Source organism: Aedes aegypti, chromosome 1 (assembly GCF_002204515.2).
Source record: "Aedes aegypti strain LVP_AGWG chromosome 1, AaegL5.0 Primary Assembly, whole genome shotgun sequence".
Lineage (NCBI taxonomy): Eukaryota > Metazoa > Arthropoda > Insecta > Diptera > Culicidae > Aedes > Aedes aegypti.
The window spans coordinates 19,194,279-19,214,302 of record NC_035107.1 but is presented as its reverse complement, the minus strand read 5'-3'; the positions used below and the strand labels follow the sequence as shown (position 1 = coordinate 19,214,302).

General features: G+C 38.2%; 1 protein-coding gene and 1 long non-coding RNA gene across 3 annotated transcripts in view; one reads left to right on the top strand and one right to left on the bottom strand.

Moving 5' to 3' along the window:
* The window catches only part of LOC5568128 (probable glutamine-dependent NAD(+) synthetase), a 380,498-nt gene that overhangs the window by 71,123 nt on the left and 289,351 nt on the right, over nt 1–20,024 (bottom strand). The gene's annotated exons all lie outside the window — the stretch shown is intronic.
* Nucleotides 3,782–4,819, top strand: LOC110674777. Its single transcript, XR_002499184.1, has 2 exons — nt 3,782–4,476; nt 4,545–4,819. It is a non-coding gene; the product is annotated as an uncharacterized LOC110674777 (long non-coding RNA).

Sequence of the window (20,024 nt, the reverse complement as noted above, 5' to 3'; positions counted from 1 at the left end):
TTTCAAGAGCTTCACGATTAACCGTAACATTGCCATTATGAATGAAAAGAGAATGCTTTATCGAGCGTTACAAGAATTTTCAACTAGGCTCAATGGACGGGAAGATGTATTTTTTGAAATTAACTTTATCAAAAAAAGATTAGTAGAAATAGAGAAGCAAAAACTGTTGGAATTTTCCTATATTTTTCAGCCGAATTCGTTGATTGAGGAAGAGAAAATGGGAATTTTTCAAATAGCACAACATAACGAAAAAAAACTTACAACGTCAAAGTTAAAAATCAACGGTGAAATAACAACAGATAGTAGTAGAATCAAAGCTGAATTCATCAAATACTACACCTCTATGTTCCAGGATAATATTCCATCAGATGTTTCCAACTTTCAATCACTAGACAAGATATCAAATCAATTGAATAATGAGCAAAAAGAATGTTTAACTAAAGCGATAGAAAACCAAGAGTTGTTAGAAGTCTTAACTAACGCATCAAGAAAAAAGTCACCCGGACTCGACGGTCTATCGTATGAATTTTATTTGAAAAATTACGATTTAATCAATTATGATCTTTTGAAGCTATTCAATGATTATCTTCTACGTGGTATCAAACCTCCCACAAGCTTTAAGGAAGGTGTCATTACTTTCATACCCAAAACTAGCAATCCAACTGTTCAAGAATTTAGACCCATATCTCTTTTGAATACAGATTACAAGTTGTACTCGAAAATTTTAGCCAACCGCATTCAATCAGTCCTACCTTCCATAATTGGACCATATCAGACAGCATGTCATAAAGAAAAGTCATGTGTTGATAATTTGAAAATTCTGAGAAATTTATTAGCTTCGTCCAACAAGAAAAAATCTTTTAAAATTGCTTTCCTTAGTCTCGATCTTCAAAGGGCTTTCGATCAAGTCGACAGAACCTTTCTATGGGCATTACTTGCCAAATTTGGTTTTCCAGCTGTGTTTATTGACGCGATAAAAAATTTGTATGAAGGAGCCTTTTCTAAACTTCTAGTATCAGGTAAACTTAGCGAATGTATAAAAATAAATCGATCAGTGCGGCAAGGATGCCCACTAAGTATGGCGCTTTTCGTTTTATATTTGGAACCCTTAGTTGCAATGCTGGCTGAGGCTATTCCAGGTATTTTTATTGATAACAGTTTTATCAAAATAGTAGTCTATGCAGATGACATTTGTATTATAATTAAAAATCAACAAGAATTTTTGAAAATATTCGAGGTCGTCAAAATATTTTCGAAAGACGCAAGAATAAGTTTAAACTACGAAAAGTCTTCTTATATGTGTTTGAATGGATTAGAAATCGCGAGCGATAGAATCAAACAGGTTAGTGAATTAAAAATTTTGGGCATTCTTTTCAAGAATACTTGGGAAGAAACGGTTTCAAGTGTTTATGATAACCAGTTGAATAGTATCAAAAGGTCCCTGTTTGTAGCGAAATTTAGGAATTTGAATTTGATTCAGAAAGTCTGGATTCTGAATAATTTCATTTTATCTAAGTTGTGGTATGTCGGACAGGTCATTCCAGCACCCAACAAGTTTATAGCAGAAGTAACAAAAATAACAGGGAATTTTTTATGGATGGGCCATTTGTTCAAAATCAATAGATCTCAACTATATCTAGCACATGAAAAAGGAGGATTAGGCTTGATTGATGTTGGAAACAAAATCAAAGCTCTTTTCATTCGTAATGTATTGTACAGTTCAGCTAAAAATGGTTCAGTTCCCTCACAAGATTTTCTATTTAAAACTAGAAATAAACTTAAACTAGGAAGAACCTATAACACATACATAAAAGATGCAGAAAATCTTGTGAGGTTCCCCTTTTTAAACTGTACAAAACAAATTTACTTATATTTAATTGATTCCATGCAAATTCATCCAGTCATAGAGCTTAAGAATACTAACATAGTATGGCAAAACATTTGGACTAATCTGAATATGAAGTTCATTGATTCTAACCTTAAAACAGTGCTTTATTATTATGTAAATGGAATTGTTCCAACTCGCAGCAAGCTATTTAAAAATAATATTCGTGGAACAGAGGATAACACTTGTAAAGTTTGTGGTAAAGTTGATGATGCAGAACACCGTCTGAAAACATTTAAAACTTCAATAAATGTATGGAATTTCGTTCAGGAAGTAATTAAAAAGAAATTACGCATCCCTGTTGCAGACCCCACAGAATTGCTAGATAAAACAAAAAGTAGAAACAATGAGAAGTTAGGTCTTTGGATTGTTGTAAACGCAATTAGTTATAATTTGAAACATTTCACATCTAGCAATGTAATGGAATCTTAATAAAATAAGTTGTAATACTGATTGTACTAAATAAATCGTAGCCAAAAAAAAAAAAAAAAAAAAAAAAAAAAAAAAAAAAAAAAAAAAAAAAAAAAAAAAAAAAAAAAAAAAATACTAATCACTTTTGCTGCTAGAGGGATGGCCATCAGCAGCACCTACTTTGCACGCAAAGACATCCGAAAGCACACCTGGATGCACCCAAATGGCGAGCTCTGCAACCAAATAGACCACGTTTTGGTGGACGGTCGGCATTTCTCGGATGTCATCGATGTGAGGACCTTTTCAATTCAATTCAATTCAATTCATTTTATATCACATAGATTCAAACTTAGTCTATTATACACAATCCCTAATGAACCATAGTTCTTTTAAAGGGTCGTTTATGATTATCTAGCGAACTAGCTGTGGAATTCTAACTATTAGCGTATCATAAAGTTATTTATATTATTTTTAATGTGAATTCTTAAACATTTCCTAAACATATTAATTGAATGAGAATTTTGTATACTTTCTGGTAATTGATTATATATTCTTGGCCCCATATTCTCAAATCTCCTCCTTCCTATCTCAGTTCTGAATCCACTTCTTTGTAATAGATGAGCCTGTCTGGTCCTATATTGGTGAGCAGCGGTATTGAAAATCCAGTTGTGGTGCAAGTTTATGTTACACGGGTAAAAATACGCCACTCTAAAACAGAAAAAAGAGTTATGATTTCGGGAGGAAAGTGTGTTTTCATGTTATGAAAATACACCATGACCAAAAGTCATGAAATCATGAAGCATTTTACCGTAACGCCGGCTGTACGTTACGTTTTCAATTTTTAGCGAAGAAAAATGGCAATTAAAATTATCAAATCATGAAGCATGTATGCTGGAACCATGAATAAAATTCATGGAAACATAAACACTATTCATGGATTTAGTCATCTGTCATTTATGATTCCTATTTTTGATACGAAAAGTGACAATTTCGGTCATGAAATCATGAAGCAGGATCTGATATCATGAACACAGGTCATGAAAACATAAGCACTTTTCATGTATTCAGATGCCTGTCATTTATGATTCCAATTTTGGTGCTGAAAAGTGGCAAGTTGAGTCATGAAATCATGACGCAGGATCCCTAAATCATGAACTCAGTTCATGAAAACAAAACATCATATGTCAATTTAGAACCCAGTTTATATTTGCCAATGGTAAACAAATAAAATAAAGATTAGAATTGTTACTACTTTTGTGCCGATAGTTTCGTAATAAACCGTGAAAACATTCCACAAATGTCAACCTAACGAGTGTGACATCTTTAGCAAGAACGCAAACATTCGATGGTTAGCCCGCATAGAAAAATACAATTTGTCATGAATTCCAAACAATAAGTTTGATTTAACTGGTACGGTGAACGTTTCACAAACAGTTGATTTTATGTCGAACAATATGAAACCTACGGCTAGAAACTATTTAAAGCTATTTGAGTAGTCCATACCAAACTGTGACAGTTTCTGTTAGAGTCCAAATGGCGTTGAACAATATAAAATTAAAGCTCGATAGAAATGGGATTTAACTGTCTGCGGAATGGTTTCACTATATGTTATTTTTTTCTAACCGTTTGGCGAACTGTTACATGTGTTGGTATTTGTATGCTACGAATTAAGCAACATTTGTGGTACACGCTTAAAACAATTGTCACGAAGACCACGTCGCTTTGTCGCTTTGTAAACAAAATAATTTTAATTTATCTCGCAAGTCAACCTACCTAAACGTAGATCAATACATCTTGGCTTAAACATGTTTTGCTCCTATTTACAAGTAAAAATGTGCGTAAGCATGTGAATAGTTTTTATCGCTAAGTGACATACAGCTGCTTGCAATTTTTTGAGAGTGTGTTTCTTTTCGTGCCTGTCAAGTCGATAGGAAAAAAAAAACAAAAACGGTTCCGAAAATTTTCTGGAAAACTTCAACTAAATCAACGCGAATATAAAATTGAATTAGTGCCGTTTGTACCTACCCATAATGCACCACCAATGTCGTCATCCATTAGAATTCGATGCGGCCAAAATTCGCTGCCGTTACTGTCGGAGCAAGGGTCGATTTACTACGACTCAAGTCAAAGTGGCCATCGGAAGAACAGCATGTGCAGCTGCAGCTTCCTTCTATCCACAGGTAAGATTAAAAACTCAATGACAATTTGGCCTGTGTTATGATTATCCTCTCCCTGATCCATTTTCTAGGAAACCGGACAACAATCCAGTGATCCCCGACAGCCGCTTCAGATTCGTCTCAACCATATCACATCCTGGAGAACAAATCAAATTTCAAAAAATGTCCAAAGACCATCCCTGACATCAATGCAATTCTGCCGAACCGCTGTGAAACTGAACTGAATTTAACAGGCCACCGGAACATTAGTATGAGAGTAGTTTAAAATGTATGTTTTATATTACGTTATTTAATTCAGAACTCAAACATTAAATAAATGTATTAATGCCCTTCTGAATAGCATGAATGAAAGTGTCTTGAACAAAATATCAAAAAAAAAAAAAAAAAAAAAATAAGAGAAATAAAACGAAAGGGACCCAGGGAGGTTTTTTTTCGCATATTCTCCAACCGTTACTTCAACGTTTGCCAAACAGTAGGGGTTTGAAAAAATGGATTGTATTTCAACAATTCGGGATACTATCCATTGAAAATTTTGTTCGAGGAAATTACGATTTTTTTATGGTTACATAACTTAACCGCCTATTCCCCACATTGTACTTTTCCAAATTACCATTTGCCAGACTGTAAAAACCGTTCATGGAAATGTAGTCTTATTGTAATTTTGGGTGTTAAAGGTAATTGTTTTAATATTGTCATAAATGGTTACGGATAGTTTGGGAAACAGTACTGATATGATTCTTAATTATGCGGGAGGTTTGTACGCAAAATTTTGTTTCGAGCATCAATTGAATTGGTAAATGGTCCCTGGGCTGATTGACTGCATGAGTCATGGAACACTCCTTCAACTCTGCGGATGTGGAAAGTGGAACTGGATCACCCGGCTGCCGATGGCCTTTTTTGACCTGCTCTGTTTTAGGACGTGGGGTATGCATCACTTCCGAACAGTTAAAATCGCCGAGGAGCTTGTCAAGCAAAATCTACGCTCAAAGTCAAACATTACCCGGTTCTGCAAAGTCAGGATTAAGTAAGTACATTGATTGTGCCGTGAAACAATGAGGGAACTCACGAGAATTTCACCAAGAATTTCATCGATATGATGACAAGGTTCCGAATAATTTAAACTTTTTCAAAACAAAACTTTTTTTTATAATTTCACTAGAAAAGATCACCGATCGCCATGAGACACGTAGACTAAGGTAAAGAAAGTGACAGTTAGATTTGTGTAACGCTCTGAACATACGAATTCTTACAATATAGTCACGATTTCATGACTTTCAGTCATGATATCATGAAACATAAAATTTTATGAAATCATTACTTTTTGTTCATGAAACCTGCAACGGATTTTTTTTCCGTGTATGAACTATCTTGAACATTATTATTCCTGCCCTCATTGTGTAAAGTCCTGCTATCGGAAGAATATTGTGCTCCATTTCAGTGTACAGAGTGTTTGTAGGCTGCAGATATGACAATCTGTAAATGGCTTTAATACATCGATTCTGCTGTAGCTGTATTTCCTTCAAGTACGTATTGTACGTTGAACCCCAAGCAGATATACCGTACTGGTATCGGCTGTGGATGAAGGCGTAGTACATCTTCAAGAGAACCTGTTGTGGTACAAACGATGATAACCTTCGAAGAATCCCACATAATGATGAACACTTTGCAACTACTTCACGTATATGGGCGTCCCACTTCAACTGGCTATCAATTAGCACACCCAGATATTTGAATTGGTCTACTTTTTCAATAACGACTCCATTAATAGTCAAAACTGGATGCCCCTGAGTATCCTTAGCTCCAAATAGCATCATTTTGGTTTTTTGTAAGTTTAGCGCTAATAGGTTGTTTTCCAGATAACTGGTAACTATATGCAGATCAGTTGACATATCCTCGCTCAACTCGTATACATTGGTTGCTTCGTAAGATATCGCTGTGTCGTCCGCAAACAGTCTTAGTTTTCCTTTTAATCCCAGCTTTGCTAAATCATTGACGTATATCAAGAACAACAATGGCCGAAGATTGCTGCCTTGTGGGACACCGCAACTAATGGTACAGGTAGTGCTTCTTATTCCAGATACTACAACTTGTTGTTGGCGGTTAGTCAAATAGCTAAGAAGATAATCATTTGCGGCTCCTCGAATACCATACGCATCTAGCTTCTGGAGAAGAATGTGATGATTTATCGTATCGAAAGCCTTTGAAAGATCTAAAAAGACGACTCCGGCAGACAGTTTACGGTCTATTGAACTAGCAATATCATCAGCCAATTCCAATACTGCTACTTCCGTTGACGATCCTTGACGAAAACCAAACTGGCGCTGATAGAGCAATCCTGTGGCATCCATGAAGCTATTCAGACGCATCGATAACAGCTTCTCGAAAACTTTGTTGATGGACGGTAGAACAGAAATTGGTCGATAGTTTGTAGGATTTTTTACATTTCCTCCTTTGAACACTGGAAATACAAGCGCCTTTTTGAGACAATCTGGATAGATGCCCATAGAAATACTGTCGTTGAAGCAATTGCATATTATAGTGGACAACGCTACGCCATTTTGTTTCAATGCCATAACCGAGAAACCGTCTATTCCAGTAGCTTTTGACACATCTAGCTCAGAAATTATGGTAGAAACTTCCACTTGCGATGTTGGTCGAAGGAACATTGTTCTGTTAGATATTGTCATCATGTTGAACTTATTGATGTTTCCATCTGAAACCAGGCTGCTAGCGAGACTTTCCCCGATGGAAGAAAAGAAGTTGTTGAAGATGCGTCCAATGTCATTTGGGTTGGTAGTTTCGACGCCCTGGGTTTCTAAAACGGGTTCTTTATCTTTGCTTGAAGTATTTCCGATAAGTTCGTTTATTTTACTCCATAGTTGCTTAGGGTTGCTAGAGGAAAAGATTCGTTGGTAATAAACTGATTAGGCTCGATGTTTGGCTTTAGCTAACATTTTGTTTGCGTGATCTAAAAGGCTTCGTAGTTGTTGATTCAGCCTATCTTTTTTCCATCTTTGAAACAAATTGTTCGAGATTTTGCTTAGTTTCCAAATGTCAAAGTTGTACCAAGGACAGGTAGTGGTTTTAACTTTGACATTAACTGATACTGTAGACGAGAAACGATTTACCAGATGCGCATAATGATCAGTAATAAGCGATATACGATCATTGGGATTCAATGAGTTGAAATCGAATGATTGGAGAAACATTTGAAAGTTGGAGTTGACTAATCGATGATTCACCATTCTTTTGTTCAGCGTTTTGCTAGTCTTGTGTATTTTGGTACTAAACTGAGTCAGAATGTAGCAGTGGTCGCTCAGATTACAGTCAATTGTGAAGTTTTTAACACATTCGGAGTTGTTGGCTTGAGTAATAACATGATCGAGCAGGTTGTTGCTGGCAGGACGTGTCATGTGCGTGTTTGTAACGATCATATTATAAGATGATAATAATTGTAGGTATCTCTGTGTCCCTAGAGACTCCACATCATTGACTGCTACGTTCATATCCCCCAGTATGAAGCAAAGACATTTGGAATCCACCGAAGATAGAATATTTTCCAAATTACTAACAAAGTGATGAACATCATAGCCAGGAGGACGATAGATGCCATGTACGATAATACGTACACTAGACAGTAATTCAACTGCTATATGATGATACCCGTTTTCCGTAGAGTTATTCTTAACATGGAAGTTTAAACCATCTCGAACAAATATAGCTAGGCCACCGGATGAGTTGTTGCGACAAGAATAAGTACTGTTATAACCAGGAATGTTATAAAAATTAGATCTGCCTTGTTTGATCCACGTTTCTCCTATTACCAAGACGTCGATTGTTGAATTTAAGTTTCGAACTTTAGATTCTTTAGAGGCCCAAACATCGACTCTGATCACTATCTCGTTGTTAGTAAAATTCGTGCACGGTTGTCTACCGTGGCGAACACAAGAACACAGCAACCATTGCGTTTCAATATCCAGCGCTTATCAACAGGTGAACCTCAACAATCTGTGAGAGTCTATCCACGGTGCGATGAGCACAGCAGCGCGAGAGGTGATAGGTACTGCTCAGGGACGACCCAGAAACGGTTGGTTTGATCAGGAGTGCCAGAATGTGACGGATGAGAAGAATGTTGCCAGAAGTCGGATGTTAGTGTCTGGCACCCGGCAGAATAGAGAGCGGTACAAGGAAGCTAGAGCAGCCGAGAAACGAATTCACCGCAGAAAAAAAAGGCAGTATGAAGAAGACATCATTCTGAGGCGCAAAACAGCATCGAACAAAACGATATGCGGAGATTTTACGAAACTGTCAATGGCGTACGGAGAAAAACTGCGCCGCCTCCCGTCATGTGCAATGGCCGCGAAGGTAACTTGGTGGCTGCCAGGTGGAAAGAACCCTTCGAGCAATTGTTGAATGGAGTGAACACGAGCGCGTCTGAGAACAGATTAATCATCAGCATCGATGGACAAGCTGTGGAGCCCCGACGCTACTTATAAGACGCGACGTGAGACAGGACACAACACTTATTGTTCTTACAACGATTAACGACGCTAGATGAGGTTAGAAGAGCGATTAAGGAGGTGAAGAACTGTAAGGCTGCTGGAAAAGACGAGCTCTCGGCCGAACTTTTCAAGCACGGTAGTGAGCAGCTGTACGAAATACTGCACCGTACTCTGTTAAGGATATGGGAGGAAGAAGAATTGCCTGCTAGCTGGCTGGAGGGCCTCATCTGCCCTCTGTATAAGAAGGGTCACAGATTGGAGTGCGCCATATACCGAGGAATAACGCTGCTCAATTCGGCGTACAAAATAATGTCGCGCGTTCTGTTCAACAGATTGAGACCGCTGGAGGAGTCCTTCGTCGGCGAATACCAAGCTGGTTTTCGTGAGGGCCGATCAACGACGGATCAAATGTTTACCTTGCGACAAATCCTTGATAAGTTCCGGGAATACAACTTGCAGACTCATCATCTGTTCATTGATTTCAAGGCGGCGTACGATTCAGTAAAAAGAAATGAGTTATGGCAGATAATGGTAGAACATGGTTTTCCGGCGAAACTGATTAGACTGATTCGTGCAACGTCGGATGGATCGAAATCAGAGTGCGGGTTGCGGATGAGACTTCAACCTCCTTCGTAACCTTAGATGGATTGAAGCAAGGAGATGCGCTTTCGAATCTTTTGTTCAACATTGCTCTCGAAGGAGCTATAAGGAGAGCGGGCGTGCAAAGCAGCGGTACCATCGTCACCCGGTCGCATATGCTCCTGGGTTTTGCGGACGATATCGATATAATCGGAATTGATCGTCGAGCCGTAGAAGAAGCATTCGTGGCTTTTCAAAGGGAGACAGCGAGGATTGGACTTACCGTCAACACCAGCAAAACTAAGTACATGATCGCTGGTAGACAGAGTGGTTCCAATCGTGACGTTGGTAGTGAAGTGGTGCTAGGTGGTGAAAAATTTGAAGTAGTGGAAGAATTTGTGTATCTTGGTACTTTAGTGACTTGCGATAATGATGTTACCCGCGAGGTGAAAAGGCGTCTTGCAGCTGCGAATAGAGCTTTTTACGGGCTCCGTAACCAGCTTAAGTCCCGTAGCCTGCAGACGAAAACAAAATTCGCGCTATATAAGACTCTTATCACAGATAAACAGACGTCACACTCTCATCATTGTCCATCGACCACCTTTTTAACGATCGATTCAAAAATATGGTAGGTGGCCAATCCACCATCCGCAGCGCTCGCATCGTTTTTGTTCGCGTTTGACATTTGCACACTACCGCCATCTGTTGGCTCGTCGGCCAAATACAATAATTTTAGCATTGGGCGCACATGTCCTCGTGACTATGATTTTGATCGAGATTTGTTCTAAGTGTTACGTCTGTTTGTCTGTGCTCTTATCCTTCCGGTTGCTCTATGGGTCACTGCACAAAAATCATCCTCTCTCTTTCACTCTACCATGAATTTTGAAAACAACAAGGCCAGTAAACGTCAAAATCCTATGCAAAATCAAAACAGTGCAGAGCCCCATATGGCCATGAATCCTGGTCGTTAAAAGAGGTCGACCGGAAAGCGTTTGGAGTTTTTGAGCGTAAAGTGCTGCGAACAATGCTCGGCGGTAAACAAGAAAATGGCATCTGGCGGCGTCGCATGAATCATGAGTTGTACCAAGTATATAAAGAAGTGGATATTATCAAACTCATAAAACACGGCAGACTGCGTTGGGCTGGTCACGTGGTACGAATGCCGGAAGAACGACAAGCAAAAACAATATTCAGTAGAGAACTCGGACGAGGCCGTCGGCTTCGTGGTAGGCCGCGCACACGTTGGCTTTTTGCAGTTGAAGAGGACTTAAGGGCACTTAACGTTCAGGGCGACTGGAAGCGATTTTTAAACGATGGTCCGTGGATCCCTAGGAGGGCATGGCGACTTCTCATATGGCCGCGAATGAATTGAAAAAATAAATGCGGTTTTACTTGATTGTAAAATAGACTTCATTCTAGATTTTTGTTCTGTAACTTATCCAGCTTTTTACGCTAGCATGCCATAAATTTTGATTCACCCCCTTCTGATATGTCTTGCGTACACTATAATTTTTTATAGTTCGATCGAAGCAAGCTTCGTGGAAATAAAAATTTGTGTTGTTGACAATTTTTCTAGTGTTTTGAGGAGCAGTGAACAGTAGCTAATCGATGCCAATAGTAGCTGAAGTGATTTAATGCAGGAATAACTCCGATTTTCGTTTGAAAATGCGCTGTTACCATCGAGTCCCGCTTACCTTTCCACGGAAGCCATTTTATTCTTAAAAATGTGCAGTGTGAAATCGCCCCTATTCGTATTTTTAGAACTGCATTGAATAGTTTTGTGTTGACTGATTTACTATTAATATTTGGAAAGCATTTGACACAGCCATGCTGAAGGTGTCTGGGTTCGATTCCCGGTCGGTCCAGGATCTTTTCGTAATGGAAATTTCCTTGATTTCCCTGGGCATAGAATATTATCGTACTTGCCACACGATACACGAATGCGAAAATGGCAATTTTGGCAAAGAAAGCTCTCAGTTAATAACTGTGGAAGTGAAGAAGAAGATAGCGTTAGCGTTAGCGTTAGCGTTAGCGTAGTTACGGTATACTTCGTAGATTGGATACTAGCAACATTCATGTTTCTTTTTAATAATCTCATCCTGACTACTTTCAGGAACAAGGCAGGGGAGTATACCTTGTTCAAATCATAAACAAGAATACTAAAAGCATGAATATCACTATTCCCGGCCACGCCCATCTTTACCGTAACTTGGGATAGGGAAAGGAAATGTTGATGTAGCACTTACTTAATGAGAGGCCACCGACTCAGTGACACCCTCATAAGTGCTACGGAGTTGGAGGTTGGGGAAGGTATATTGTCAGGATTCGCCTAGAAAGCTGGCGATAGACCATAAACATTTGTTGTTGAAGTGTTTTCAATTTAATCTTTTGAATGCCGGCAATCAAAAGAGAAAACGATAGTTTATTTATAGTATAAATAGTATTTCGCGAAATGCTTACGCAAGAAACCGTGAGCAAAACCTATCTGACGACGCAAAATCGAACTGTCCTGCTTGGGCTTCACGAAGCACTACCCAGCAAGACGCTCCAAAACAGGGAAAAAAAATCTCCAGCGACGAGAACACGCGCGAAACCGTGAGCAAAACCTATCGGACGACGCAAAACCGAACCGTCTTTGATGATGTCGCCGTGTAATGGGCAATAATTGCCAAAGCGAGAGGTCTTGCTGTTTCTCTCGCTGTAGACAACAGCTTCTCACACATATCTACTCATTATGAACCAGTTCACTAATCTGACGTTTGAGCGGTGCCGTGCTCACCCGTTGCCATGGCAGCCTCACCACAAGAATCCGCCAGCAAAGATATAAACCTAGAGTAAGGTATTTGCGCATTGGAACAAAACTGTGGAAGTGAAGAAGAAGATGAACTGAAACTCAAAAAAGATCCAAGCTTTTTTGTTTATCATAATGATCGACTGGATGGATCATGTGATGGAGTTGCTTCAGATTGAGATCATTCATATTCAAAATATCAAGTATTTTCGTAATTTGAAACCAGAGTTTTTGAAACTTTGGGCGTTTCTGTTGCAGCTTGGTAAATATACTTTCATTCCTGTATATTTGCCTTTAAAATCTTGTCCATGTTACATTTCAAATATCCCATGAAGCGATTCTCAATCCTATTAGCTCCAAAATCAATTATTTTCGAGCCAGGATGTCTACTCGTTTACCGAAATGAAATTCCCTGATATTTCCAGGTTTTATAAATTAGTTCCAGGTTCAAGAAATACTCTAATTTTATATGACCAAAACAAACTAATGACAATTTTAAAAAGTGTTTTAAAGTGTATTCACTCTTCTAGACATCATAAAAAAACGTGCTCACAATATTAAAGCTTAATTCGAATATTCATGTGAATTTTGTTTGTAAAAGTTCTGTCTATCATCGTGTTTAGAAAACGGATAATAAAGTTTCCGTTTAATCGAATCCGACCTGTATAACATTTACAAATGTGGTAATTTAGGTAAATGATTAATTTCATTTCAATTTAGGTAAATTAGTTAATTTCAAGAGCTCTGAATTAATCATGATTGTAAAAAAATAATTCGAAGTTGTTTAAATTCCAGACAACTTATCCGGAATCGGTTTTTCCGAAATTGAATATTTTCCAATAATTTTGGAAATAGTGTTGTAGGGACTGAGTGTTTTGAAAATAGAAAATTCAGAAACCTCTTTCTTGAAAAAACAAAGACCTTACAGTAATCAAAAAACAAATCGAAACCTAACAGGAACCAGGAGAAAAGAGTTTGATTTTTTATGGAATCAAACCTGACATTTATCTGAGAATATGTTTTTGTTTGAACTTCCTCGAGACAGTGTTGCGATGGATCTTCTTCGTGAACAATGATCGACGCATCTTCGCGATCCAACATTCGCCAAAATTCATTTTTCATTTTTGAGTCACGAAGAGCATCGCAAAAATCGAACGGATGCAACGCCGAAGAAGCAAAATGAACACACCGATAAGAAGGTTCGCGAAGCCTTTCCACTCGTAGGATTCATTTATCCACGCGCTGTTCATTATGGTGATTCATTGCAAGGTTGCTTCTTCTAGTAAAGTCAAGCAAACACTCCACGCTAAGCCAGCTCCACGCAGCGCATGTATTAAAACTACACAAAATGAGGCAACCAATGCAGAACTGGCTGACTGAGTGAAAATTCTGTGTAGGTCGCACTCATTCTGTGAATTGCCGACGTGTTTTCCTTCGGCTGTGCGGGGATCGATGGAAACGGAACTGTCAATGATCTCCCGCGCGGCAGCAAAAAGTTGACCGTTGGTAAGATGGGGAGTTATCTGAGATGTTTTCTTGCGAAAAGCCGGAAGATGGTCGCAAATGCGAAAGTTTTTTCCCCATTTGCTTCCACTTCGGCTATTCAAATGAAAAAATCTCTGAAAAACTTTAAAATTGGAACTGAATTCCGCATTCCAAGCGTTCCTCCTCTGTGCTCATTTCACTCATTCAGTTTTGTTAACCGCCGTTTTCACAAAACTGTGTACAGCCCCTTTGCGCAGAATCTGTGCTGCACGAAAAGAGGCCAATTTTGTGCGCTCGGCACTCATTTTTGAGCGGAGCAAGTTTAGCGTGATTGTTGCGAGCCCGTTTGAAGATGATCGAAATGAATATTTTCCTGCTCTTCGCGAAGAACAGGCAGCGTGGATCGTACCGTTCACATTACCGAGCGATGGAAAATCACCCGATGATAGCGTCGGGAGAAACAGTGATCCGAAAATGAAACACGAACGAATGAAGCGCCCGAACGGTTGTTAGTGTTTATTCGCAGATTCTGTTTTGATGCCTACGAAAATTCATCGTGCCTCGCGTTTCCGATCGTTGTTCAGCAACATTGCCTCGAGATATTACGACAAATAATAGCGTTTGTATTACTGCTTTTTCAATGATTTTCTCAAGGACTTTCCTCAGAAATAATCTGAGGTATTTGCCCAAAGATCCAGATATAACTCTGAAGATTTCTTCTAATTAGATAAATGGATAGATATTTTAATTTGAGAGATTTCATTTTTTCTCCAGGAGTTCATTTAGTAATTATTTTCCATAAAATCACTTCAAGAATTTTCCTAAGGTATTTCGCTAAGAATTTTATTTTGGATATCTCAAATAACAACCTGAATTAAAAAAAAATCACAGGAATTACCTCGAAGATTCCATCAGGAATTACTTCATATATAATTTCAGATATTTTTCAAGAAAATCTCTAGTCCTCAAGGTTTTTTTTTTCGATGATTTTCCCATCGGTTTCCTAGAACATCGTCCAAGGCTCCCGTTTTAAACGTGTTGCAATATTCAACCTGAAATGCCTTCAGGGATTTCTCAGGATTGTCCTTCAGAATTTCTTTAAGATTTTGACTACGAATTTCTCTAAGGATATCTTGAGAAATTACTCCAGAGATAGCTTCTAAGATAACTTTGGAAACTACAGTAACAAGTAATCCAGGAAATTCTAGTATCAGTAACTCCTCCTGTAAAATTAAGAGATTTCTCAATGAAGTTTTTACAGATTTCGCCCAGCATTCTTCCATAAGTTTTTCGTGACGAATTTCCAAATCAAATATTAGAGTAACCTCTAAAAAAACTTGTGTTAGTTCTTAAGTCATTCTTGATAAATAAGGATTTTTAGAGAAACTCTTGACAAAACTTAAGAGTAATTGCTAAAATTATTGAAAAAAAAGACAGATCAATATTGAATCTCTGTGAAAAACGAAATCGCTAAGAAATTGGTAGGAATGATCGAAGGATTTCTTGGAAAAATAGTTGTAGTAGTAACTAATGTGGAATCTTAGATGAACTTTTGAGAATTCTATGGTATTTTTTTATTTGATTCATTGAGGAATGTTTGGGACAACTGTAATCCTTGAAATGCAGAGGAAATTCCAAAAATAAATAATAGAGTAACTGAACCACGAAACACAGGTCGAATATGAAATGTTCCTAATAGATTTACTGATTAATTACTAATTACTAATTAATTTTTTGTAACAATTCTTTGGAGTGAATGTGGACATAATGGCATAGAAATTCTTTAAAAAAAAACCTGAAAGCTTATGAATCAACCTTTACGGGCTTCTTGGAAGATATTCTGTGGGAATCTTTGGAAGATCTGATAGAGTTACAGCTGGAAAATTCGGTTGAAGAATTATTGAAAATATATCTCAAGGAAGTCCTAGAATAGTCTTTGGAAAAAAAATGAAGTAATCTCTAAGGAAATGACTGGAGGTAGTAACGTTGAATTGCTCGAGGATGTCCTGAATCAAATTCTGGTGACATTCCCTTAAGCATCCTTTGAAAAATTGCTGGTAGGATTGGTAGAGGAATCTCTTGGAGAATTCCTGGAGAGAATGCTGCATAAGTCCCTGAAAGTATTCCAGATGAAATATCTGGAGAAAACACAAAGAAAATTCTTGGAGAAATATGTGAAGAATTTCTGAAAGAATTAGTTGAATAGTCTCGTAACAGGCTCTGAAAGTTTCTCGAGGCCTTATAGAATATTGCATCAGAATTCACTACAAGCAAGATAGGGAAAAAGATCCTTTAGAGACCATATTGGTTAAAATAGGGACCTTTCATCATAAATAGAGACTTATTAGAGATTTCAATAAAAATAGAGACCAAGTCTCTGAAAAAAAACCCTGCCCCCAGCCTTAGATATGTGAATCCAATACTGATCAAATATACCTGAAGATATTTGATGCTTAGATAAGGCGATAAAGTTCCATATCTGAAAAGATCCTCACTGAATAACTTAAGTAACGTTATGATAGCGGCGTAGCCGAATTTTTTTTATTGAAGAGAGTATTCTGGAAAGTAATGGTAATCTCTGGATTTTGACGCAAAAATCCTTTGAAGTGAACATATTCTACCATGAATTACTGCCTCAAAACATTTTCCCTGATTGTAATTCAAATTCCCTGAGAATTCCAGGTTTTTTCCAGGTTTAATAAAATTCCCTGATAATTCCAGGTTTTCCAGGTTTTTCCAGGTAGTAGACACCCTGCGAGCCGACTGGAATATATATGAAACATATATTGACTCTAATTTTGATGTTAACATTTTTTACAAACAAAACTTGATATTGACCATGCTCTCCAAACTTTAACAAATCTAATTGATGAAGCCAGGGGCATTGATATACCTAAATGTGAAGTAAAATTTGAATCCGTGATTATAGACGATGATCTTAAATTCTTGATCCGGCTTAAAAACGTGAGGAGAAGGCTATTTCAACGCACTCGCGATCCTGCTATGGAAATTATATGGCAGGATTTGCAGCAAGACATCAAGAAACGTTTCTCACAATTAAGGAACAAAACTTTTGAAAATAAAATTTCTCAATTGAACCCTGGCTCTTAGCCATTTTGGAAATTATCTAAATTTTGAAAAAACCTCAGAAGCCAATACCGGTATTGAAAGAGGAAAACAAATTATTACTAATTAAGTGCGAAAAAGCTCAAAAACTTGCTATGCAGATTGTAAGTGCGCACAATTTTAATTTAGGACTTACTAGTCCAATTGAAAATAAAGTTACTCAGGACTTCGAAAACATTCCCAATCAAGAGAACGTTAATGATGCAAAAAATAAGGTTCATTACAGACTTGATTGCCTTTCTGTTGATAAATTATTTCAATGTTTATTTATATTTAAATGTTTATTAATATTTTAGTACGAAATCAAAGTGTCCTACCACCGTGGAGTGTATTATGTAACAGGGGTTCCCAATCCTATTGCGGTAGGGTCCCGTTTAGCAATATCAAAATTCCAGTTGTGAGAACTCCTGGCTGAGTGGAATCTAATAAGTATCCTAGCTACCGAAGGGAAAGGCTCATCGCGAGCGCTGCAACTCAGCCAAACCAAAGTAGGCAATAAGGAGCGTCGTGAGCGAATAGACATTCCGACACACGACGAAGAGCGACGACGAGGGGCCAAGAGTTGGCGGAAGCGGAAGCCCCACGCTAGGGAACAAAAAAAACGCCATACAGTACAGATAGCTTCTGCCTTCTAGCTGGCGGCAGCAGTACAGTAGAGTAGGTCGCTGGCGGACGGAGTTCCAGTTCGGGCTTCAGTCTGCCGAGAGATACTTGAAAGATAAGAACGTTTGGGACCTGGGCTGGAACCGTGGCGCGTGGCTCGTTTCCTGCAGCCCGCCTTCTTCGATGGTGGTTTTGCGTCGTTGTTTACCTCGCGGGTCGGTCTTACGGTCTTTTCTTGCGTCTAGTCTAAGACGTCGATGGAATCTTAGTAGGCGGAATAGGAACGGGGTCGTGCGAGCGGTGGTACTCTTCGTTTCTGTGTGAACAGGTGCAGGTGCGTGATCTTCGCAGTGAGATAAAGCAATAAGGAACAGGGAACCTACTTGGATGGATACACACCGTAAGACGATTCCCTCGAGAAGCTGATGGATTGCGGAACAGGAAATTTGCGCGGGTGTGAGTGTTTGTGTGAGAGTTCGTGCTTGATGTGCTGCCGTCGATAGCAGGGCAGGTATCGAGTCACTTTTTAGAGACTTGGCCACTATTTTAAACCTGGTCACTGAAAATTTATAGTTTGTAACAAAAAGTGACTACAGTCACATTTTTCAGTACAAGTTATGTGTAACAGATCTATGATCTACGAAATACAAACATAGTGTGATTTGCAAATCATATAGGAATATATAAATTAGGGATTAGTAGCAACTCAAGTTACCATGGTGCTCAAGTTCCAATTTGTGCTTAAATATGCGGTGCAAATTTCAGCTTGATCAGCATGGTAACCTGGGTAATTTTCATGATAAAAGCACGTCAATATTCCGTATACATTATCGAAGGAAAATGTGTTTTTTTCGGGAATCGGGAGAAAATTTTGTCGAAACTATGAAAAACAATTTTCGGCTGAATTGTCCGGCGGAATTGTTGTAGTCATTCAAGTCACTATCATCTAGCTTATTGGCCGCTACCAGCCCTGACGGAAGTTGTTCCGTTTTCGAACGCACTGGAGGGCCACTTGGATCTTGGGATCTTGGTTTCAATTTTAATTAACTCCAGATTGGGCGATAGGTTATCAATCAATCGACACACACAGTTGGCTGGGGAATCGAGGCGTGTTGGAGAATGTTGAAATTGACAGTGAAAAGGCGGCGTTGCGCCGCGGATCACGGGCTAAGGCTTAGCTAGCCGTGACCCGGTTTGCGAGCAGCAAAAGTTGAACAAACAAAAGTGTGTCATCGGCGGCGGTTTGAAGGCTGACAGGGGCGGAATGGATGGGAAATGAAGTCGCGGCAAGGGGATTCATTAATAGTTTTTGGTGCTAAAATTATTTCGCAACCAACGAGATAGGGGCGACAGTTATGATGCACAATTCATAGGGAACTAAATTGTATCTTACGCCCTATGTCTAATTTAGAAGTCACCTGCAGTCAATGCCGAACGCCGTGTGCATATTTCAAAAGGTACTCGTCGACTCCCAAAGTAATCCAGTCGCAGTGCGATTCAAAACAAAACACCACTTGAGACGATCTTACACTGATACCTAAACGGCGTAAGTAATTGAACAAAACGGTGTATGTTTGATGACACATGAGAAGAAAAAAGGACTTAATATTTATTTCTTTTATAAGATTTATTTAATTTAGATTTAGGAGTAAGCTTTTAATTATTCCTAATTATTTTACTTTAAACTGTTTTTAAGTTACTTACATTGATTTGAAAAAGTAATCGACAAATATGTATAACTTTCACATGGCATTCAAAGTGTTTTAAAGTTTAGGTCATAAAACACAGAATGCTTAATCATAGACTAACATGTTAAAAGAAGCTAAGCAGTAAACTGAAGCTTCTCTCATCCCTCTATTTTTATATTATTTTCCGTAAACTTATTCAACTAACAGGAAGTGGACAATCAGCTATTACCTGGATGTTTTTGAGAATAAGCCAATGTAAACCTAAGGTGGAAAAAGCGGAAAAAGCTTCAGTTATCTTGCTTTTTTCACATGTTACTCTAGAATCCCGACCTTCGATCAAAACTAGTCTATAAATTTCTAAACTTATCATGAGTAATGCATGATACTCATAATTTACTGGTGTATAACCCATTTGTTGCATAATTGAAGACATCAGGCGAAAAAGGAGTTAAGAAACTTTTGAATTAACATTTTTAATAAATGTAAGCTTATTTTACGATACAAGATTGTATCCTGTTTCAAGATCCTCAGTGTCTGTAAATTATATGTCTAATAGTTGAAGTGTTGAAGTACAACAGATTTGTAAGCATTACATTCGTTGATATAATCTTCCAATTCAATGCACAGCATTAGAAATAATTGTTTTAATAATCTAACGATTCTGTTCATTGTTCAGTTAGGATAACCTTTTGCAATTGCATCAGAAGAAAATTTTCTCACCAGATATTCCTTTAAAATATCCACAACATTTTCCTAGAGAACTTATCAAAATTTTCT